Raw genomic sequence first — 22,692 nt, forward strand, 5'->3', positions numbered from 1 at the left:
GCTTTTTTCACTGAACGATGTGCCTTAGAAATCACGTCCTATCAGTTCATGGAGATCTTCCGCATTGTATTTACCATGTGACGCCCTTTGTTTCGTGGAAGTATCGTGGGTTATTCAAACACTCTTGTGTATGGGGGAGTTTGATCTTGCAACCATACACAATACAGCTGTGGACAACTTTGTCCCCAGCTAGGTTCACCCTGGTGGAGGCGTATGTTCTGGGGACCCACCCAGGGCGGCACTGCTAGGCTAAAAGGTAAGCCTGTAAGTACTTTGTCAGATTTTGCCAAATTCCCTTCTAAAAGGTTGTACTGATTGTGATTTCTTTTCTTTTTCTTAAGATTTTATTTACTTATTTGAGAGAGAGAGAGAGAGAATGAATGAGCGGGGGTGGGGAGCAGGGACTGGGTAGAAGGGCAGAGAGAAGCAGACTCCCCGCTGAGCAGGGAGCCAGATCTGGGGTTGGATCCCAGGACCCTGGGATCAGGACCTGAGCCAAAAGCAGATGCTTACCCAACTGAGCCACCCAGGCACCCCCTCATTTTGATTTGTACCTAGCAATCTATGACAGTACCTGTTTCCCCACAGCCTTACCAATAGAATGGACTGTCACAAGTTTTTTTTTTTTTCCCTCCCAAGTTTTGCCAATCTGGTAAGTGAGAAGTGGTATATGAGTGTAGTTTCAATTCTCATTTCTCTAATTATGAGTGAGATTGAACATCTTTATTTTAAAGACCATTTTTGTACTTCTGTGTGAATTGTCTGTTCGTACCTATTCCCTTCATTTTTTTCTGTTGAGGTTTTGGTCTTCTTCAGTTTCAGAGTTCAAAATAAGCGGGTGAGAATAGCCCTTTATCAGTCATGTGTGTTGCAAATATTTTCTCCTAGTGTACCAGTTACCTTTTTACTTTGTGGCATTGTTTTTACCTTTCAAAAATTATTTGTACATAGTCACGTTTATCAATCTTTTATTACTCTTGGATCTTTAATTTGAAAACTTTTCCCCATTTTTCAAAAATCTTCGTGATGCCATTTCACTCTGACAAGAGCCCTACGTGAGGACCTGTTTTTGCTAAGGGAAAGAGATCTAAAGAGGATTTTTTTGCTTCTATGAAGAGAGGTGAAGGGCAGAAACAATCGTTCAGTATTGGTTTTGCCGCGAGAGGTCCTGGAGGCAGTTTGCACCCCGGAGCAGAGAGAGCGGCCCCGTTTCGCTTCTCCCCTCGCTGGCTTGCTTCCTCCCCCTTGCCTCCTCCCAGGCGCAGCACTGAGGACCCCAGCATCAGGCTGGGCAGGAGCTCGTGTCTGTGAGTGTCTGTGCCCTACCTCCATCTATTTTGTGCATCTGTTAGCAAGATGTGCCCTGAGGTATCAGAAGAGCCTAGAAGAGGTTATTTTTTGGGTCTGGGCATGCTCAACATTTTTTCTGTGTCACGGTAAGTGTTTTCTTTGGTTTATTTTATTTTGGCTTACAAAAGATTTCATAGGAATATTCTACTTGCAGAAATGGGGGAAACCTGTACTTGGATTTAAAAAGAATTTACCTATATTTTCTTCTATTAACTTAGGTGGGTTTTTTTTTGTTTTTGTTTTTGTTTTTCCATTTAGGTCTTCGATCAGTTTGGAGTTTATTCTTGTGCATGGAATAAGGTATGGATATAATTTTATCTTTTTCCAAAAGGCTACTCATTTGCCTCTTTTATTTACCCCAGTGATTTCAGATGCCACTTTTGTAGTATACAAATTTCCTTATCTACTAGGGTTTCTTTCTGGGATTTCTGTTCGGTTTCAGTGTCAGTCTGTTTGGCCATCTGTACCAGTTTGCTTTAAATGTAGAGGCTTTATTGCATGTTTTAATGTTCGGTAGGGTTAGGTCCTCACTGTACTTATTTTTATTTATTTATTTATTTTATAGAGATCACAAGTAGGTAGAGGCCGGTGGGGGGGGGGGCGGTGGTGGAAGCACACTCCCTGCTGAGCAGAGAGCTGGATGTAGGGCTCTCGATCCCAGGACCCTGAGACCACGACCTGAGCTGAAGGTAGACGCTCAACCCACTGAGCCAGCCAGGTGCCCCTGTACTTCATTTTCACCATTTTTTTTGGTGATTCTTTCTGGTTTGTTTTTCTATATGAATTTTATTATCAACTGTTGTTATTTTTATTGGGAGTATATTAACTTTATAAATTAATTTAGGAAGGATTTATACCTTTACACTGTGTTGTCATAGAAAATGTTTTATTGGGTGCCTGGGTGGCTTAGTGGGTTAAAGTCTCTGCGTTTGGCTCAGGTCCTGAGTCCTGCATCGGGCTCTCTGCTCAACAGGAAGCCTGCTTCCTCCTCTCTCTCTGCCTGTCTCTGATCTCTCTCTCTCTGTCAAATAAATAAATAAATAAAAATCTTAAAAAAAAAAAAAAAAGAAAATGTTTTATCATTCAATTGAGTGTATTTTTTGTATCTCTCAGAAATATTGTAAAGTTTCACTCATACAAGTTTTTTACATTTCTTGTTAAATTTACCTCTATATACTTAATTGTTTGCTACTGTCAGTGGGGTTTTCTTTTCTGTTATATCCTCTAGGTGGTTGTTATTAATGCATGTGAAGGCTCTTGATCTGTGTGTGTTAATTTTATATCTTGTTATATCCCAGAATTCTTCTACCAATTGGATTAATTTTATTCTTGATTCTCAAGGTCTTACCAGGTACACTATCGTGTCATCTGCAATATAGATGTTTTTACCTTTTCTTCACCAACTTTTACACCTCTCTATTTTTCCAAAGGAAGATATACCTTTTATCTAGGTTTTAAAATTTTATTTGCATAGAGCTTTGCAAATTAATCTCTTATGATTATTATTTCTTTATTTTCTCTCATGATTTTTAAAATTTCTTCTGTTTCCATGGTATATCTCTCATCGTTTTTTATTTTGTACATCTGTGCTTTCTCCCTTTTTTCTTGATCAAGTTAGAGAATGATTTGTCTATTTTGTTAAATTATTCAGGAAACCAGGATTTTGATTTATTTATTTATTTATTTACTTTTTAAAGATTTTATTTATTTATCAGAGAGAGAGAGGGGGAGAGAGCAAGCACAGGCAGACAGAATGGCAGGCAGAGGCAGAGGGAGAAGCAGGCTCCCTGCTGAGCAAGGAGCCCAATGTGGGACTTGATCCCAGGACGCTGGGATCATGACCTGAGCCGAAGGCAGCCGCTTAACCAACTGAGCCACCCAGGCGTCCCCAGGATTTTGATTTATTAATTAGATTTTCTACTTTTCTATTCCTTGACTCTTTAAGTTTCTACTCTTATCTTATTATTTCCTACCTTGGGCTTTCTTTTGGTTTATTTTGTTGTTCTTTTCCTATTTTCCCCTTCTTGTCTTTTGAGCTAATAATTTAATTAATTTTCATTCTTTTGTTTTTAATTGATGAAAGTATTTTGTTGTACTGTGAATTTACTTAGATCATAGTCTTACTGTACCCCATAGATTCTGATGTGGAGTATTTTCATTAATCATTGTTTTAGAAATTCCATAATTAAAGTTTGTATTTCCTCTTCTTAAAAATTAAGATATAATTGGCATATGTATATATATATATGTATACCACATGCATATGTATACCACATAAATTTAGTTCACATAAATGATCACCTCAATACATTTAGTTAACATCCATCACCACACAGCATTACAAAATAATTTTTTCTTGTTTCATTTCCTCTTAAACTGAAATTTGTTTAAATATACAATTTAAAAATTTTATAAATTAAAATATTTAAGAATCCTACAATTTTTTAAAAAATGATTTTATTTATTTATTTGACATACAGGAATCACAAGTAGGCAGAGAGGCAGGCAGAGAGAGGGGGAGGCAGCCTTCCTGCTGAGCAGAGAGCCCGACTCAGGGTTTGATCTCAGGACCCTGGGATCATGACCTGAGTGGAAGTCGGAGGCTTTAACCCACTGAGCCGCCCAGGCACCTCCTAAAATTTTTTTAGTTAATTTTTTCTAGTCTTATTGTATTGTGATCAGAGAATGTTGTCTATAAAATAGCCACCTGATAGAACTTACTGAAGTTTTTCTCATGACCTAATAAAGAATACATTATTAAGAATTTTTTAAAAAAGATTTTATTTATTTATTTGACAGACAGAGATTACAAGTAGGCAGAGAGGCAGGCAGAGAGAGAGAGAGAGAGAGGAGGAAGCAGGCTCCCTGCCCAGCAGAGAGCCCGACGCGGGACTCGATCCCAGGACCCTGAGATCATGACCCGAGCCGAAGGCAGAGGCTTATCCCACTGAGCCACCCAGGCGCCCATTATTAAGAATTTTTTTAAAAGATTTTATTTATTCATTTCTCAGAGACAGAGAGAGCACAAGTGGGGGAGAGGCAGGCAGAGGGAGAAGCAGGCTCCCCGCTGAGCAAAGAGCCCCATGTGCGACTCAAGCCCAAGACCCTGGATTCATGACCTGAGCCGAAGGCAGATTATTAACCAACTGAGCCACCCTGGTGTCCCCCATTTTTAAGAAAATTTTTTGACATATATCTGCAAGACCATCGGTTTTAACGGCCTCTTTTAATCCCTACCTGTTGACTCTGAGACAATCAACATTTCCCCTTTTTTCCTCCTTGTCCCATCTTTTGATTGCATGATTTCTGCTTTGTCACAATGTCTAACACTTGTACTAGGGTCTTCTACCCTCATTTCTACCTTTGTTTTAGTCTTTGATCTGCAGTGATCTGTACTAAAATACCACCAGCCCTTTGTGTTTTTGTATACATATATGTATGTATGTATGTATGCAATCTCTGTACCCAATGTGGGGCTTAAACTCAGGACCCTGAGATCAAAAGTCACGTGCTCTACCACCTGAGCCAGCCAGAGCCCCCCACTAGCCCTTTGTTAAAATTTTCCAAGTCATCTCTTTGTTGGATGAAGCTTAACCCCTAAAATATACCTCAGAAAAGGTCCTAAATTCCAAAAAATGTTTGTCTTGACACTTGAAAAAGTGTTTGGCTTCCATGGATCACACTTTTTTTCCATTCAGTTTCTAGAAAATGCCACTCCATTTTTGCTTTCCTTTTATGCTGCTTTTGAGAAGTCTGGTGCTCATCTCATTCTTTTACACTAGCAAATTATGTCCTTTTGTCTCTGGAGGATTTCAGAATGTTTTTATCTTTACAGTCTGACAGTTTTGCCAAGATAGGTCTCAGAGTCTATCATTTTAAGTTCATTTTCTCAGGTAGTTGGCAGGTTTTTCAATATGTAGATTCAGGTGTTTGTGATTTCTGAAATGTTTTTTGGATTATAGTTTTAAATGCTGGTTCTGTTCCATTGCTTTGTTTTCTTTTTTAAAGACTCCAATTATATAAATTACGGTCCTTTGTATTTCTTGTAGTTCTATGCTTTTCCTTTAGCTTATTTTCGTTTTCATGTTTGTTTTCCTGTCTTCCTTTCCAGCCAGGCTTTTGACTTTTTTATGTATCTATGCACCGGTGTAGCCATCACCCAGGTCCTGTTCCAGCATCGCAGACACGCCGTCATTCTGCCATCCGTCAATACTTCCTTCTGTCAGTCAATCCTCCCTCTTCGGAGGCAAGCCCTTTTCTGACTTCTGTCCTTTTTAGTCTTGCTCTTTCTTGGTATTCATCTAATGAAGTCGAGTGTGTAAACTTCAGTGTTTGGCTTCATTTACTCAATATTACGTATATAAGGTACAATGTATATAGTACTATGTCTATAAAATGTTTTATTTTATTGTTGACAACAGATATCCCCTGAACACCTGTTGTGTGTGCCGGGCTTTGTAACAACAGTCTTGAACAACGGCTGCAGCTAATTGTGTGCTCTTTCTGATGCCCAGCATGGGTGGCATTCTCCATACAGGGAAATATAGAACCAGACCCCAGGAATGCTTTTTATCATCATTCCCGCAGGCTTGCTGAAACTAGATAAATAGGCGGCAGGATGGTGCCTGGGTCAGAAGGGAAACTGCCTTTTAATTATGCATCTCGTAAAACAGTGTTTCAACACTTTAGCCTCAGAAATCACCTGAAAGGCTTATCTAAAAACGGTTTATGGTGGGGAAAAAAAAAAAAAAAAGTTTGTGGGGAGCACACCGAAGTGTTCAGCATGATTTGTTCTGGAGGTTTTCGTTTTTTTCTTGGATCTCAGGAAGCATTTCCATGCACTCTGCAATCCACACACTAGTCCTCCCGGTCGTATAACTTATAGCTCATTCTGCCCTGGGCGCGCTGAGGAGCCCCTAGAGGCTGCGTGAGTTTTACAGTAACAATTAGGAACGGACTAATTCCAGAAAATGTTCCAAGTGAAAGTCCCTCCCAATTCATGAACCAAAATTCTATCCTTTCTAAGAAAAATGAAATGGTTCTTAAAATTGGCTAAGTTTATAAATTTTGGAGGAGAATTATGATTTAGCAGGTATGAAAAGGACCCCGTCCACAGCCAACGGAAACACAGTAGCTGGACTGGGGGCTCCTTTACCAGAACTAGCCCAGCAGTGCGCAGTGCCACCTAGTGGTTACACTGCACCAGAAGGCTCCCTCTTCTGCAAGCCCGGGACCACAGAGAAGGGTCTGGACAAAAGCGGGTAAGGAACTCCTTTGGAATGGTCAGGGACCCCTGGGTGTCTCAGTTGGTTAAGCGTCTGCCTTCCGATGGGGTCATGATTTCAGGGTTCTGGGATGGAGCCCTGCTCATCAGGGAGCCCGCTTCTTCCCCTACCCCTCCTTGCCTTGTGCTCTCTCTCTCAAACAAACAAAATCTTAAAAAAAAAAAAAAAAAAAGCACCCCTTTGGAATGATTTATATCAAAGTCCATTGGCAACAACTATACATTTCCAACCTGTGTGTTTTCTGAGGTCTTGTTTTTCCTCACCTAGGGTTTCCTCTTCTATATATGATAAAGGCAACCTGGTGAACCTGAGGTTCCCTTTCTGGACAGTGTTTCTTTCTTTATGTGGATCAAGATCCCCTCCTAAAGCTTCCGGGGTCCTTCCTCTTTCTCTGCTTGTAAGTGAAGAAGAAAATAAAACAAAGGCTTTATTTTGAAGTGAGAATTTTGTTCTTAGTGAATTCATGCTGTTGGCCAAAGTGTAGGTTGCTTACGGACTGCACGATGAGGTTCTAAAGCTGCATGCTCAGGGAAAATACGATAATGTTGTTTTTTTTCTCCTGCTAATTCCCCTGCCCCCCCCCCCGAATTGTGAAGATTACATTATAGAATATTTGGAAAGGGGAAGCAGGAGCATTGCTCCAAACACTCAGCCCTGTGAGTGGGCTTCCAGGTGCTACAGCTGCTGATCCGTGTTGTTTCACACCTCATTCAGGTGTTACCTTCTGCAGCTGGTGATAAAATATCTTTTGCTTGGAGATGCAGTCAATGAAGCAAAAAAAGTAAGGTGTGAAAGTGCAATTGACTAATTGATTATTTAAAATGGTTCCTTTGTCAGAGTGACCAAGAGGGCTCAGTGTCCAGTAGTGTTAGATATTAGCAATATTTCCCATTTTTGCCATTTGGGGGAATAATGATAACGGTTAAGTGTGTGATTTTTGTACTACCTCTGAGGATGAACATTTCATAAGTTAATTGGCTGTTTATAGTTCTCTATCAATTTTTGTAACTATCTTTTGCCCATTTCTTGATTAGATTTTTTTTAAGATTTAATTTTTTTTTAAATGGAATCTGTACACCCAACATGGGGCTCGAACTTATAACTCCAAGATCAAGATTTCCATGCTTTATGGCATGAGCCAACCCGGCACCCCTCTGTTAGTTTTTTATATATTTCTTTCTTACTGTATTGGTGGTATCCCTTTGTCACATCTTGTAAGCTTCTCTCTCACTCTATTCATTTCTCTTTTGGGTTTGTTTATGTGTTTAAATATCTATGTGGTTGAGTACATCAATTTTCTCTCTCTCTCTTTTTTAAAAGATTTTATCTATTTATTTGACACAGAGAGAGAGAGTACAAGTAGGCAGAGAGGCAGGCAGAGAGAGAGGGGGAAGCAGGCTCCCCACTGAGCAGAGAGCCCAACACGGAGCTCGATCCCAGGACCCCAAGATCATGACCTGAGCTGAAGGCAGAGGCCTAACTTACTGAGCCACCCAGGGGCCCCTCAGTTTTCTCTTTATGGCTTCTCAGTTCCAGTCTTTTTTAATTTTATTTAATTAATTAATTTATTTATTTAAAGATTTTACCTATCCATTTGACAGAGAGAGACCACAAGTAGGCAGAGAGGCAGGCAGAGAGAGAGAGGAGGAAGCAGGCTCCCCGACGAGCAGAGAGCCTGATGCGGGACCCGATCCCAGGACCCCGAGATCATGACCCGAGCCAAAGGCAGCGGCTTAACCCACTGAGCCACCCAGGAGCCCCCAGTCTTTTTTTAAAAGGCTAAACTAATCTTGAAGTTAAACAAATGTTATCTTTTATTTTTCCTATTTTAATAGGAAATGGTTCTATTTTTATGTATAAAAATCTCTGTGAAATTTATTGTTGTTTATAGTGTGAGACAAGGTTCTAACTATTTTCTTCCAGATGGAGAGCCACTCTATCCCCCACCTTTTTCAGAGTGTAAAAATTACCGCAATCTTTTTGGCAAGTAATTTGGTCATAGCTACTTAAATTTAAAATGCACATACCCTTTTTTTTTCTTTCAATTAAAAAAATTTTTTTAAACATATAATGTATTATTAGCCCCAGGGGTACAGGTCTATGAATCGCCAGGTTTACACCCTTCACAGCACTCATCTAGCACATACCCTTCCCAGTGTCCATAACCCCACCACCCTCTCCCTGCCCCCCTCCTCCCAGCCACCCTGTTTGTTTTGTGACATTAAGAGTCTCTTATGGTTTGTCTCCCTCCCAGTCCCATCTTGTTTCATTTATTCTTTTCCTACTCCCCAAACCCCTTATGTTGCATCTCCACTTCCACATATCAGGGAGATCATATGATAGTTGAAGAGAGGACACATCTCCAAACTCATTCTATGAGGCTAGGCTTGTCCTGATACCAAAGCCAGACAAAGACACCACAAGAAAAGAAAACCGTAGGCCAATATCTCTGATGAATGTAAATGTAAAAACCTCCAATAGGTACTAGCAAACTGAATCCAATAGCACATTAAAAGTATCATACACCATGACCAAGTGAAATTTATCCCTTAAATACAAGGAGGTTTAACATATGAAAAATCAATTAAAATGATGCATCAGACTAATAAGATAACGGATAAAAAGCATATGATCATCTCCATGCAGAAAAAGCATTTGACAAAATTCAACATCATAGGAATGGAAGGAAGGTGCTTTAACGTAATAAAGATGAAAACTCCACAGCTAACATCATCTTTGACCATGAAAGACTGAAAGCTTTTCCTCCAAGGTCAAGAACAAGGCAAGGATGCCCATTCTTGTCATCTCTTTCTAACATAATACTGCAAGCGCCAGTAGAACAATTAGGCAAGGAAAAGACAAGGCATCCAATCACAAAAGACCACAAATAGCTAAATCAGCCTTGAGTAAGAAGAACAAAACTGGAGGCATTACATTTTCTGATGCAAAATACATTATAAAACTGCTGTAATCAAAGTAATATGGTAATGGCATAAAGATAGACATATAGACCAATGGGATCGAATAGAGAGTCCCGAAATAAATCAATGCACATATGGTCAACTGATCTTTGACGGTGATGGCAAGAGTACACAATGGGGAAAGGACAGTCTGTATAGCAAATGGTATTGGGAAAGCTGGATGTCCATATGCAAAAAAATGAAATGAAACTCTTGTACCATATATATACAAACATCAATTCAAAATTAAATGTAAGACCTGAAGCTGCAAAAATCCTGGGAGAAAACATAGGGTAAAAATTTCATGAAATTGGTCCAGGCAATGATTTCATGGATGTGACACCAAAAGCACAGGCAACAAAAGCAAAAATAGACTATGTCATACTGAAACACTTCTGCACAGCAACGGAAAAAACAGTCTACAGAATGGGAGTAAATATTGGCCATACATCTTTTAAGAGAATAATTTCCAAAATACATAAGGAACTACTACAGCTCAGCAATAACAACAAAACTAATAACTCAAGTAAAAAATGGGCTAAGGACTTGAATAGACATTTCTCAAAAAAAATCATACAAACGACCAACGGGTATGTGAAAAAAATGCTCACTGTCATTAATCATCAGGGAAATGCAAATCAGAACCACAATGAGAGATCACCTCACACTTGTTAGGATGGCTATTATCAAACCCCACCAAAACAAACCAAAAACCCCAAAAGACAAATGTCGGTGAGGATGCAGAGAAATTGGAATCTCTGTACACTATTGTTTGAAATGCAAAATGGTGCAGCTGCTATAGAAAACAGTATGGAGTTTCCTTAAAAAACTAAAACTAGAATTAATCTTATGATCCAGCAATCCCACTACCGGGCATTTATACAAAAGAATTAAAATCAGGATCTTGAAGAGCTCATGTTCATTGCAGCACTATTCATAGTAGCCGAGATTAGAAACAGCTTAAATATCCATCAGTGGATGAATGGATAAGGAAAATGTGGTAGATACATACAATGGAATGTTAATCAGCCTTGAGAAAGAAGGAAATCGTGCCATATGTGGTAACACTGATGAATCTTCAGGGCAATGTGCTAAATGAAATAAGGCAGTCACAGAAAGACACATACTATGTGATTTCATATATGTGAGGTATCTAAAATAGTCAAACTCAAAGAAGCAAAAAATAGCACTGTGGTTGTCAGGGTCTGGGGTAGGGAAAATGGGACATTACTAGACAACAGGCCTTAAGTTTCAGTTAAGCAAAATGAATAAGTTCTGGAGATCTGCTGTACATCTTGTACCTATATTCAACAGTACCATATTGTACACTTAAAAATATGTTAGGAAGGTAGATCTCATGTTGAGTGTTCTTTTGCAATAAAATTAAGAATAAGTAAAGAAATAGAAATGCACATGCCCTTTGATCACCAATCTTCTAGAAACATATTTTATAGAAATAAAAGCAGTAATATATAACAGCCTGTAAGGATATATGCTGTGTCATTTATAATGGTTAAAAAATACAGAGTCACCATGAATGTACAGGGGTAATGTTAGAATAAATTATGGTAAATCCGTACTATGAAATATTCTGAATTCTTTTCTTTTTCTTTCTTTTTTTTTTAGTGTGGACTTAATGTCCAATGTGGGGCTTGAACTCACACCCCCAAGATCAGGGGTTGCATGCTCTACCGACAGAGCCAGCCAGGTACCCCTGAAGTTATTCTAAGAATGCTGTTGATGTCTATATGTATTGATTTAGAAGTATGTCAAGTACATGAAATATTGTTATATGCAAAAAGCAAGTCACACCATTTTTAAAGCATTTTTTAATATGTGTACATTAGGAAAAAAACACAAAATAATATGCATCATAAGGTCATTAGTGGTTTCCTTGAGGAGAAAGAATTTCAAAAAGGTCAGAATATAGGGGGTGAAGATTATGAGTGTTTATTTTATAGAGGTATTTTTTGAAATATGACAAATCAAATAAAAAAGAAGTCACGTTGCTAACTGGTTAATTATCCAGAGCGGAGAGAACTTGTTGAGCCTGTGGGGAGTAGAGGGCCCACGTGTTCCCTTCAAGAGGGCCAGAGGAAGACAGGAGGGATGTCTCCACGCACTGCAAGGTTGATAGGTTTGAGGAGGAACAGATGTGTACCCTGTCAGAGTAGAGCTAGAAAAAGTGGACAGGAATTTCAGGAGGCTGACTTTAGCACAACATAATAAAAGTTCTTAATCACTAGAAGTGTCCAAAAATTGCACTTGACCTTAACCAAAAGGCTGAGAAGGAATACAAGTGTCCAAAAATGGAAGCATCTGTCACATGGAGTTTGAGTTTTCCATTGCTAGAGATTTTCAAATTAGGATTAGGTGACATCTTGTCATGTGTGCTGTAGAAGGAATTTTTAAATTCGACTGGGGTGTTGGACTAGATAATTTTGAACATATTTCTAGTGCTAGAATTCTACGATTTTGTCACCTGGGAAAGCTTTATTAAAAAATAGTATCATAAGTGCCTGATAACTCAGAAATGACTCTCATATACAAAATGCTAGATACAGAAGGTGATTAAAAAATGTGATTCATTAATTCTAGATGTGACACTTTGACAAAGTGAGGAAAAAATTGATTAACCAGTAAATAGTGATGGGATCATTAGAAATTAAGTATATAAAACTGGGTTCCTTCCTCATTCTTTACCAACATATTCCATACAGATTTAATTGTTAAAAAAGTTCTAATTGTTAAAAAAAAAAAAAAAAAGTTGAGTCAGAAAATAAGGGTGGCTTATGGGGTTAAGCCTGGATGGCTCAGTGGGTTAAGCATCTGCTTTTGGCTCAGGTCATGATCCTGGGGTCCTGGGATAGAGCCCCACATTGGGCTCCCTGCTCAGCGGGGAGCCTGCTTCTCCCTCTCCCTCTGACCCCCCACTCGTGCTTTCTCTCTCTAGTGCTCCCCCTTTCTCAAATAAATAAATAAAATCTTTAAAAAAAAGAAAAAGAAAATGGGAATGCATTGTTTTGATTTTGATTATCTAAGAGTTGGAAGCCATTTGAAACAAAATATAAGATCCAGAAAGGACAAATTAAGTAATTTATAAATTCTACCCATTAAAAATGTTTCTATCGAACAAAATATTATTATTAAGTCAAAAGATACCCAGCAAATCAGAAAATATTTGCAGGTAAAGAGCTAATTTCCTTAATATGGAAACATTTCTTTTTTTTTTTTTTAAGATTTTATTTATTTGACAGAGCGAGAGATCACAAGTAGGCAGAGACGCAGGCAGAGAGAGAGGGGGAAGCAGGCTCCCTGTTGAGCAGAGAGCGCGATGCGGGGCTCGATCCAAGGACCCCCGAGATCATGACCTGAGCCGAAGGCAGAGGCTTAACCCACTGAGCCACCCAGGTGCCCCACCCTATGCAACTGTTAATTGAGATCGCCCTATAGGCCATGATACAGAAGGTATTCGATACACTAAATTTTATTTTTTAATCATTTTTCTTTTTTTTAATTTTTAAAATGAAAACTCAATTATTTAACGTCTAATGGATTATTAGTTCCAGAGGTAGAGAGGTCAGTGATTCCTGGGTGTTATTATAATACCTGGTGCTCATTACATCACGGGTCCTTCTTAAACCCAGTTACCCCTTCCCCTCACCTCCCTCTGCTCCAGCTACCCTCATTTTGTTTCCTATGATTGAGAGTCTCTTATGGTTTGTCAAGACACTAGAATTTTAAAAAGCAGGGTGCATGGGGCACGTGGGTGGCTCAGTGGGTTAAAGCGTCTGCCTTCGGCTCAGGTCATGATCCTGGGGTCCTGGGATGGAGCCCCACATTGGGCTCTCTGCTCAGCAGGGAGCCTGCTTCCTCCTCTCTCTCTCTCTCTCTCTGCCTGCCTCTCTGCATCCTTGTAATCTCTGCCTGTCAAATAAATAAATAAATAATCTTAAAAAAAAAAAAAAAGCAGTGTGCAAAAGTGCATGTTTTCTATGAAGTCATTTTAGGGTGTGTGCGGGTGTGTACGTGCATTTGTGTATGTTTGTGTAACTTCTGGGAGGATACAAAAGGCAGTGAAGAACAGTGATCCCTGAGAAAGAGGAAACAAATGAGGTGAGCCCTACAAGTGCCCTGCAGGCTGGGGAGATCAAGGCAACTCAGGCCACCGAACAGAGAGCTGGGAGGAAAGAGTGCAAAGACAGGGGTCTCTGGGCATAAGCAGAGAGGCCCTTTGAATACGGGGTTGGGTACTGATCAGTGCATCCAGGTGGGGAAACTAACTCCCCACCGGAGGCAGGGAAAGTACCACCTGAAATGATTCGAGCTAAGAGTACCTGCGGCTCACACAGGCCGGGAACAGTGTCTGTTCCCGCAGCCAGACCGGAGAAGTTCAAGATTCACAGGACCTCGGGTAGTGTACATAGAAGCGTCTTGCCCTCTAGTGGGGATACTTAGCTCTAGGCTGGGCATTGTTCCAGAACTACCTAACAAATCTTTTTTTTTTTTTTTTAAGAGTTTATTTATTTATTAGAGAGAGAAAAAACACAAGCAGGAGGAGAGGGCAGAAGGAGAAGCGGGCTCCCCACAGAGCAGGGAGCCAGATGTGTGACTCGATCTCAGGACCCTGGGATCATGACCCAAGCTGAAAGCAGATGCTTAACCGACTGAGCCACCCAGGCGCCCGAAGAACTACCTAACAAATCTCAAAAGCACGATCTGAAAGGACTGAAGTATTTCCAAGTGACTCAGGTAAGCCTCAGAACAAATCTCAAGAATATTTATAGTCATATAAAAATATTCAGCACCCAGCAAGGTAAAGTACAAAATGTCTCGCGTCCAAAAATGTTGCCAGGCATGCAGAAAGCCTGGAACGTACAACCTATAATGAGATAAGTCAACCAAATGGAACTAATTAAAACTGACACCGATGTTAGGAAGGACATTAAGGCAGTTATAACTGTATTCTGTATGTTCATGAAGTTAAATATATACATATTCCATACACTTGACTCTTACCAGTTATATGATTTGCAAATATCTTCTTCCATTCTGTGGCGAGTTTTTTGTTTTTGTTTTTGTTTTTTTACTTTCCTGATACGGTCTTTGAAGCACTAATGTTTGGTGGTGCCCAGTTTATTTTTTTGTTCATGCTTTTTGTATCATGTCTAGGAAATCATTGCCTAATCCAAAGTCATGCAAGTTTACATTCCTGTTTTCTTCTAAGAGTCTTGAAACTCTGTATCTTTGATCTACCTTGAGTTAAATTTTGTATACTGTATAAAGTAGGGGTCCGATGGTGTCCTTTTATACGTGGGTGTCCAGTTGTCTCAGCATGATTTGTTGAAAAGACTATTATTTCCTCAATGTATGGTCCTGGCACCCTTGTTGAAAATCGATTGTCCATAGATGTGAGAGTTCTTTTTCCGAGTTCCCAATTTTATTCCCTTTATTTATAGGTCTATCCTTATGTTTGTACCAGACTGCCTTGATTATTGTAGCTTTGTAGTAAGGTTTGAAATCAGGAAGTATGAGTCCTGCCAGTTTGTTCTTTTTATTTTTTTTAAGATTGAAAATAAAGAATTGGGGGGCTCTTGAAATTTCATATGGATTTTAGGATCAGCGTGTCAGTTTCTGCAAAAACCCAGTTGGGATTTAGATAGAGATCGCTTTGGATCCATAGATCAATTTGGAGATTATTGCTTTCTTTACAATGTTAAGTTTCTGACCTATGAGCATGAGCTACCTTTCCATTTATTTAGGTCTTTAATTTCTTTTTTTTTAAATTTTATTTATTTATTTGTCAGAGAGAGAGAGAGAGAGAATGCACAAGCAGGGGTAGATGCAGGCAGAGGGAGAGGAAGGCTCCCTGCTGAGCAAGGAGCCTGGTGCAGGACTCAATTCCAGGATCCTGGGATCGTGACCGAGCAAAGGCAGAGGCTTAGCTGACTGAGCCACCCAGGCAACCCTAGGTCTTTAATTTCTTTCAGAATGTTTTGTGTTTGCAGAATAAAGTTTTATACTTCTTTTGTTAATTATTTGCATGTGGAAGACAGAGAGCAAGCAAGTGCACAAGAAGGGGGAGCAGCAGGCAGAGGGAGAAGCCACCCAGGCATCTCTGTTTGTTAATTTTTTTAAAAATAAAATTTATTTATTTATTTATTTGAGAGCGAGTGCACAAGTAGGGTGGAAAGGCAGAGGGAGAGGGAGAAACTGGCTCCCCACTAAGCAAGGAGCCTGATGTGGGGCTTGATCCCAGCATCCTGGAATCATTACCTGAGCCAACGGCAGATACTTAACCATCTGAGCCACTCAGGAATTCCAACTTAACTATGTATTTCTTGAATGCTATATGCAACTAATGAATCATTGAATACTACTTCAAAAACAAATGTTGTACTATATGTTGGCTAACTGAATTAAAAAAAAGTATTTCTTTTTCTACAGTTTATATTTCCCTTCAGTTTCTCCGAATCTACGTAGACATGAATATTTTGATGGTTTTTGGATTTTTTTCCTTATTTAAGATAATTTCCACCTTTACTCCAAAGTTATATGAGTAGTCCCCTGAATTTTCTTCTACCAGATTTTTTAAAAAATCTTTGCATCTCTGGTACATTAGGAATTCATTTCCATATAGAACATGGAATAAGGAGTCTAGTTTTATTTTCTTTCAGATGAAGAGTAATTAAGTCAGCCATGATAATCATACTTTCTCTACTGAATTAAAGTACCAGCTTTGTCATTAAGTTTGGGATATATGTTTAGATTTGTTTTTTTATCTTGCTATGCCATTCATTCATTGATTTGGGGGGACACGCTAGGGAGAAGTAGATTAAATTATTCATGAGTCTGTATGGAAGATACAAAGTCTGAGAAATCAGAGAAAGACCAAGAAATTCATGAAATAAAATTATAAGTAGAGAGACACTAGATGCTAAAAATTTCTTTTTTTTTTTTTTAAAGATTTTATCCATTCATTTGACAGAGAGAGATCACAAGTAGGCATAGAGGCAGGCAGAGAGAGAGAGAGAGAGAGAGGAGGAAGCAGGCTCCCTGCTGAGCAGAGAGCCCGATGCGGGACTCGATCCCAGGACCCTGAGATCATGACCTGAGCTGAAGGCAGCGGCTTAACCCACTGAGCCACCCAGGTGCCCTAAAAATTTCTTTAAAAAAAAAATATTTTATTTATTTATTTGACAGAGAGAGATCACAAGTAGACAGAGAGGCAAGCAGAGAGAGAGAGAGAGAGAGAGAGGGAAGCAGGCTCCCTGCTGAGCAGAGAGCCCGATGCGGGACTCGATCCCAGGACCCTGAGATCATGACCTAAGCCGAAGGCAGCAGCTTAACCCACTGAGCCACCCAGGTGCCCTAGATGCTAAACATTTCTATAGAGCTGTTCTGATCAAAAGGAATGGATGAATAAATAGATACAAATTGAATTTAAAAACTTTCTTCAGGGACGCCTGGGTGGCTCAGTTGGTTGGACGACTGCCTTCGGCTCAGGTCATGATCCTGGAGTCCCGGGATCGAGTCCCGCATCGGGCTCCCAGCTCCATGGGGAGTCTGCTTCGCTCTCTGACCTTCTCCTCGTTCATGCTCTCTCTCACTGTCTCTCTCTCAAATAAATAAATAAAATCTTTAAAAAAAAAAAAAAAAAAAGCAATTTAAAAAAAAAAAAAAAAACTTTCTTCAGTAATGTTTCATCCCTCAATAAAACAACAATTTTATCTTCTACTTTAAAAAACTTTTTAGTTTATTTACTTATTTGAGAGAGAGCACACAAGAAGGGGAAGAACAGAGGGGGAGGAAGAAAGAATCTCAAGCAGACTCCATGCTGGGCGTGGAGCTCAGTGCAGAGGTCAGTCCCATGGCCCTGAGATCATGACCTGAGCTGAAACCAAGAGTCAGCGACCAACCAACTGAGCCGTGGTGCCCCTTATCTTCTACTTTTTATCTGTATGGCACAAAAGTCACCTGGAAATCCCCAATTTACCAGTTTTCCAGCGACATTTACTTGCTTTTATTCTGTCTCTTCCTAGCTCCCTCCTGCACTTCTGCCTCATGGTTGTTCCTAGAATATTTTTATGGGCCATTTCTTCTCTGGAAGTCTCCAGCCTCCCGCCCTTTTGCCCTCCTTTCTCTGACCTCACTGCTCAGTGCTCTCTCTTCCCCCTTCACTATACTACAACATTAAAATTTTGCCTTTTTTCTTTGGCTTTTTAAAATTATTACTAAAATATATTCTTTGTTTCAGGGGTACAGATCTGTGATTCATCAGTTTCCCACAATACCCAGCACTCACCATAGCACATGCCCTTTCCAATGTCTGTCACCCAGGCATCCCCTCCCTCCCACTCTCCTCCTCTCTAGCAACCCTCGGTTTGTTTCCTGAGATTAAGAGTCTCTTATGGTTTGTCTCCCTTTCTAGTTTCATCTTGTTTTGTTTTTTCCTCTCATTTAATATGATCCTCTGCCTTGTTTCTCAAATTCCACGTATCAGTGAGATCATATGATAATTGTCTTTCTCTCATTGACTTATTTCACTTAGCATAATAGCCTCTAGTTCCATCCACATCATTGCAAAGGCAAGATTTCATTTTTTGATGGATGCATAATATTCCTGTGTGTGTGTGTGTGTGTGTGTGTGTGTATCTCACATCTTCTTTATCCATTCATCTGTTGATGGACATCTGGGCTCTTTCCATAGTTTGGCTATGGTGGACATTGCTGCTATAAACATTTGGGTGCACATGCCCCTTTGGATCACTACATTTGTATCTTTAGGGTAAATACCCAGTAGTGCAATTGCTGGGTTGTAGGGTGGCTCTATTTTCAACTTTTTGTGGAACCTCCATACTGTTTTCCAGAGTGGCTGCATCAGCTTACATTCCCAACAACAGTGTAGGAGGGTTCCCTTTTCTCCGCATCCTCGCTGACACCCACTGTTTCCTGACTTGTTAATTTTAGCCATTCTGACTGGTGTGAGGTGGTATCTCATGGTAGCTTAGATTTGTATTTCCCTGATGCCAAGAGATGATGAGCACTTTTTCATGTGTCTGTTGGCCATCTGGATGTCTTCTTTGCAGAAATGTCTGTTCATGTCCTCTGCCCATTTCTTGATTGGATTATTTGTTCCTTGGGTATTGGGTTAGATAAGTTCTTTATAGATTTTGGATACTAGCTCTTTATCTGATATGTCATTCCAAAAGCTTCTCCCACTCTTTGGGTTATCTTTTGGTTATTTCCTTTGTTGTGCAAAAGCTTTATATCCTGGTGAAGTCCCAGTAGTTCATTTTGCTCTTGCTTCTCTTGCCTTTTGTGATATTTCTAGGAAGAAGTTGCTGTGGCTGAGGTAGAAGAGGTTGCGGCTGCCTGTGTTCTTTTCAAGGATTTTGATGGCTTCCTTTCTCACATTTAGGTCTTTCATCCATTTTGAGTCTATTTTTATGTGCAGTGTAAGGAAATGGTCCAGTTTCATGCTTCTGAAGGTAGCCATCCAATTTTCCCAACACCATTTGTTGAAAAGACTGTTTTTTTTTAAAGATTTTATTTATTTATTTGACACACACACACACACACAGATCACAAGTAGGCAGAGAGGCAGGCAGAGAGAAAGGGGGAAGCAGGCTCCCTGCTGAGCAGAGAGCCCAATGAGGGGCTCAATCCCAGGACCCTGAGATCATGACCTGAGCCAAAAGCAGAGGCTTAACCCACTGAGCCACCCAGTCCCCCCAAGACTGTTTTGTTTTGTTTTTCCCCATCCAGCATTCTTTCCTGCTTTGTCACAGATTAGTTGACCATAGAGTTGAGGGTCCATTTCTGGGCTCTCTATTCTGTTCCATTGATCTAAGTATCTGTTTTTGTGCCTGAACCATACTGTCATGGTGATTACAGTTTTGTAATAGAGCTTGAAGTCTGGAATTGTGATGCTGCCAACTTTGGTTTTCTTTTTCAATATTCCTGTGGCTATTTGGTGTCTTTTCTCTTTCCATAAAAATTTCAGGATTAATTTGTTCCACTTCTGTGAAAAAAGCTGATGGCATTTTGATAGAGATTGCATTGAATTTGTAGATTGCTCAAGGTAGCATAGACATTTTCACAATATTTGTTCTTGCAATCCATGAGCATGGAATATTTTTCCATTTCTTTCTGTCTTTCTCAATTTCCTCCATGAGTAGTCTATAATTTCTGAGTACAGATCCTTTGCCTCTTTGGTTGTATTTATTCCTAAGTATTTCATGGTTTTGGGTACAGTTGTAAGTGGGATTGTCTCCTTTCTTGTCTTGTTGTTGGTATATAGAAATACAACTGATTTCTGTGCATTGATTTTATATTCTGCCACTTTACTGAATTCTTGTATGAGTTCTGGCAGTTTTGGGATGAGTCTTTGGGTTTTCCACATAAAATATCATGTCATTCTTCTTTGCTGTTTCAGATGCCTTTTATTTCTTTTTGTTGTCTGATTGCTGAGGCTAGGACTTCTAGTACTATGTTGCACAGCAGTGGTGATAGCAGACATCCCTGCCATGTTCCTGACCTTAGCAGAAAAGCTCTAAGTTTTTCCCCCACTGGGATTATTTGCTGTGGGTTTTTCATAGATGGCTTTTATGATGTTGAGATATATTCCCTCTATTCCTACAGTGTGAAGAGTTTAATCAAGAAAGGATGCTGTAGGGATGCCTGGGTGGCTCAGTTGGTGAAGCCACTGCCTTTGGCTTGGGTCTTGATCCCAGGGTCCTGGGATTGAGTCCCACATTGGGCTCCTTGCTTGGCAGGGAGTCTGCTTCTCCCTCTGCCTCTGCCTGCTACTCTGTCTGCCTGTGCTCCCGCTCTCTCTCTGACAAATAAATAAATAAATAAATTATTAAAAAAAAAATAAAGGATACTGTACTTTGTCAAATGCTTTTCTGCATCTATTGAGAGGATCAGATGGTTCTTGTCCTTTTATTTTTATTTTTAATTTTTTTTAAAGATTGTATTTATTTGTTTGACAGACAGATCACAAGTAGGCAGAGAGGCAGGCAGAGAGAGAGGAGGAAGCAGGCTCCCTGCTGAGCAGAGAGCCCAATGTGGGGCTCGATCCCAGGACCCTGGGATCATGACCTGAGCCAAAGGCAGAGGCTTTAATCCACTGAGCCACCCAGGCGCCACTCTTGTCCTTTTTATTAATTAGTGTATCAAATTGATTCATTGGCAGATGTTGAACCAAAAATATGCAGGGAATGATCACATTTTGGTGCTGGTTGAGACGTGATTTGTGACCCAGAAGTTATCTATTCTGGAGAATGTTCCATGTGCACTAGAGAAGAATGTATAGTCTGTTGCTTTGGGATGAAATGTTCTTTTTTTTTTTAAAGATTTTATTTATTTGACAGAGAGAGGTCACAAGTAGGCATAGAGGCAGGCAGAGAAAGAGAGAGGGAAGCAGTCTACCCGCTGAGCCGAGAGCCCAATTCAAGACTCGATCCCAGGACCCTGAGATCATGACCTGAGCCAAAGGCAGAGGCTTAACCCACTGAGCCACCCAGGTGGCTGGGATGTTCTGAATATATTTGTGATGTCCATCTGGTCCAGTGTGTCATTTAAGCCCTTATTTCTTTGTTGGTCTTTTGCTTAGATGATCTGTCCACTGTCCAGTGAGGGTGGTGTTAAAGTCCCCTACTATTATTGTATTATTGTCAATGTGTTTCTTTGATGTTGTTATTAATTGGCTTATATAATTGTCTGCTCCCATGTTGGGGACATAAATATTTTAAATTGTTAGGTCTTCTTGTTGGATAGACCCTTTAAGTATGATATAGTGTCCTGCTTCATCTCTTACTATAGTCTTTGGTTTAAAATCTAATTTGTGTGATATAAGGATTGCCACCCCAGCTTTCTTTTGATGTCCATTAACATGATAAATGGTTTTTTGCCCTCTCACTTTAAATCTGGAGGTGCTTGGGTCTAAAATGAGTCTCTTGCAGACAACATATTTATGGATCTTGCTTTTTTATACAATCTGAAACCCTGTGTCTTTTGGTTGGGGCATTTAGCCCATTTACATTCATGGTAACAATTGAAAGATATGAACGTAGTGACATTGTATTGCCTGGGAGGTGATTGTTACTGTACATTGTCTCTGTTCCTTTCTGGTCTATGTTACTTTTGGGTTCTTTCTTTGCTTAGAGACCCCTTTCAATATTTTTTTGTAGGGCTGGCTTGGTTCTTGCAAATTCTCTTAGTTTCGGTTTGTCCTTGAAGCTTTATAACATTCCCTCTATTTTCAATAACAGCCTAGCTGGATAAAGCATTCTTTTTGTTTGTTTGTTTATTTGTTTTGTTTCTACCATTGTAGGTTACAGGCCCCTTGTCCTCAGCTGCTTTCAGGATTTTCTCTTTGTTTCTGAGATTTGTAAGTTTTACTTATAAATTATTAGGTGTTGGGGTGGGTTCTCTGTCACTCCTGGATTTTGATACCTGTTTCCTTCCCCAAATTAGGGAAGTCTTCCACTATAATTTGCTCCAATATATCTTCTGCCCCCTGGTGATACCCCCTGGTATCACTTATCTTTCAGATTCTCCCCTCATGATCCAGTGCCTCTATTTTTTATTGCACCTCAAGAGCCGTTTTTATTTTGACTTTGTTAGATTTTAGTTCTTTATTTCTCCAGAAAGGGATTCTCTGGTGTCTTCTATGCTTTTTTCAAGCCCAGCTAGTACCTTTATTTGTTATTCTGAACTCTATTTCTGACATCTTACTAATGTCCATATTGATTCGGTCCCTGGCAATTGATACTGCCTTTTGTTTTATTTTTTAAGGTGAGTTTTTCCATTTTGTCATTTTGTTGAGAGAAGAATAGATGGATGAGAGAACAAAATGCTAAAAGGGTAACAATGAACCCAGAGAAATATACACTAAACAAATCAGAGGAGACCTGAAAGGGGGGTGGGTGGGGGGAGGAAGGGAAAAAAAGATTATGATCAGGCTGATAACTAGAACAGAGACATTCACTAGATTTTCGGTGTATTTGATGTGTTAGAAGAAACTGCATCCCAAAATTTTAGAGAAAGGAAAAAATAGTCTATATAAAAATAACATTAAATACAATGAA

At 39.7% G+C, this 22,692-nt stretch overlaps 1 long non-coding RNA gene across 1 annotated transcript in view; it reads left to right on the plus strand.

The window, feature by feature from the left end:
- Nucleotides 1-1,092: 1,092 nt before the first annotated feature.
- LOC131830285 (uncharacterized) overlaps nucleotides 1,093-22,692 on the plus strand; it is a 28,074-nt gene continuing 6,474 nt past the window's right edge. The window contains exons 1-3 of the long non-coding RNA XR_009353099.1: nucleotides 1,093-1,440; nucleotides 1,609-1,650; nucleotides 14,112-14,347. This is a non-coding gene — a long non-coding RNA (uncharacterized LOC131830285). The remainder of the gene's footprint in view (nucleotides 1,441-1,608; nucleotides 1,651-14,111; nucleotides 14,348-22,692) is intronic.

This window comes from Mustela lutreola, chromosome 4, assembly GCF_030435805.1.
Source record: "Mustela lutreola isolate mMusLut2 chromosome 4, mMusLut2.pri, whole genome shotgun sequence".
Taxonomy (NCBI): Eukaryota; Metazoa; Chordata; class Mammalia; order Carnivora; family Mustelidae; genus Mustela; species Mustela lutreola.